Below are 2,502 nucleotides of genomic sequence, written 5' to 3'. Positions count from 1 at the left end.
GAGAGAGAGAGAGAGAGAGAGAGAGAGAGAGAGAGAGAGAGAGAGACCCCTAAAGGCAACCTCTTGTTCGCTTCATGCACAGCCGAGGCCTGAGCTTGAACCCTGAATCGTTTTTTTTATTTTTTTATTTTTTGAAAAGCCCACCATATTGAGACCGGCATAACCTGAATATGACCCACCATCTAATTATGCTAAATCTCTGTGGTGAGCAGTATCCATTGACGCATACACATACACACGCTACACACACACACACACACACACACACTAGGTCACTATCCTAAAATAGATGCCACTGTAATGGGCACAATTTCTCTACTGATTTACATGGCAGAACTCCAGCACAGCCTTCTTTACTCCGAGTTTCCTGTCTTCCCTCGCATCCCCCTTTTCTCCCTCGTTTTTTTTTTTAAACCATCAAACAGGCTCTTTAGCTCTTGTTAAATTTTTAGAGAAGCTCTTGATGTCTTCGCTCGTGTAAATTTCTTTAAAACCACCATTAGGGCATAAGAATGCAGGCCTCTGAATGCGAATTAAGAGAATCACAGATTTGCCGCTTTTGATTTAAAATGTGTTTACTGGCGTGGAACTGTTGAATATTCAAATACTCTGCTCGACTGTAGTAGATATTAGTAACCGGGAGTATGTGCACAGCCGAGGTTTTTTTAAGCAGGTTGCAGAGGATGCTTGGAAAGATTGTGATATATTACTTTGTTAGAGCTTTGTACAGTTATATTTTGTAAACGCTCAAAGAATGTAATTACGATCACAAAACAACCAAGCTTGATGATTAATCCAGCATTTCATTAAAAAAATTGATTTAATTAAACTTTATTCTACTGCAATCAATTTCTGATATAGATTGATTACAGTGATTATAATATCATTTATTAAAACAGACCTATTCATAATTTTATTATTAAAGATTAATTAACTCAGGTAAAATGGAACACAGGTTTATTGTCGGTGCAGTTACCGAAGTGTGATTTTTAAATGTTTAAATAGTTTAATAATAATTCAAATGACTAATTTGACGGTTCATCTCAAGCCTTCATTCAGAATCGTTTTAAGGAATTAAAGAAAAAAAAACCATTTTATACATTTTGATGATATTCAGAACGTAATGTGTTTTATCCTGTATATTTTATTTCATTTTATTAATTACTGATATCGACAGGCTAAAGTCATTATAATACAATTAATAATAATAATAATATTATTAATAAAGCTAAATTATAGCCAGTTAAAATGATGGTTGCTTTAGTGGAAGTTACATAAAACAAAAAAAACTAACAAACCCTGATAGTACAAGGACTGCATCCCTGCTCTGTGAGTTTGCCTCCTGAAGGTATTTATATCGGTTTCGATAACCTTGAATAAGAACCACAACCCTGTGGTCACAAATCAATTTGCCTAACCACTTCCCCTCTCCTGTGTCTTCATAGCCAATAATGTCTGTCTTTCCCAGGGGAGTCACGGAAACGCTCAGACCATCGCTCCATGCAGACCAGGTTTCTCCCAGAGTTTCTACACCGTATTTGTCCCCAGGGGTGTGCTGCAAGGCCTGAACATTCACAAAGGTAAGAGCTTGCAGTGCATTGCACGATTCGGCGCTGGTTTAAATGTGTGTGTGTATATGTGTGTGTGTGAGTTAATCTCAGTGGAGCTTTAGCAACAGGTTTGTGGGTGAATATAAATGCTCATGCATCACTTTCTCTCCATCCTTCTCTGTGTGTAGGCTAAATGCAATATGTTAAAAATAATTCTAGCTTCATTACTGCATATTTACGGAGAATAATTCCTAAGCAATAAAAGGTTGTTGTTGAATATTCTTTGGTGCTTTCAAGCATGTAGTAATTTACACTAGTTGTGCTTACTGTATGATTCCTCAAAAGGTGTTAACAGTGATCCAAAACCAGTTTCATCCGGCTTCGAAATAAGCACAGTGCGGAATAACAAGCACAGATAAACGGTTTAGAAAGGAAGAGCGGCGATGCAGATATGCCAGCGTGCTGAATGTTGATAGTACACACAGGACCAGTAATGCAATTAGAACACGTTTAAAACACACAATGCCTTTCAAATGCAATTTTCAAGGTCTGCGAAACGTCAGGTGATGCTTTTAAAGAAACACATCCACGCTGTGCCAGAAACTACGCTTCTTTCTTGGTGGGTGTCGAAAGTGTATAGACGTTCCTAATCATCGAGAGCTACAGTTGGCACACGTCTACATTAATCAAACGCACAAAGCCACTGTCTCCTCCTGATCATAATCGATATGCATATTATTCTGCTATAGTTTTCGACTCTTTCGACAAATCCTCGCTGGATGATTAAAAACATAAATAAATAAAAAACGGAAAGAAACCCATAATCTGAATTTAATGGATAGTTCAGTGGCCCGGCTGGCTACAGAAGCCTCATTTAAATCTTCTGTTCGGCTCCCGCTGGGTGTTTTTGCCGCTTTGAGCTTTAAGCTTTTGCTTTTTCTCCCCCCTCACC

Source organism: Puntigrus tetrazona, chromosome 20 (genome assembly GCF_018831695.1).
Source record: "Puntigrus tetrazona isolate hp1 chromosome 20, ASM1883169v1, whole genome shotgun sequence".
NCBI lineage: Eukaryota > Metazoa > Chordata > Actinopteri > Cypriniformes > Cyprinidae > Puntigrus > Puntigrus tetrazona.
The sequence above is the reverse complement of the archived record's forward strand: the minus strand, read 5'-3'. Positions refer to the sequence as shown.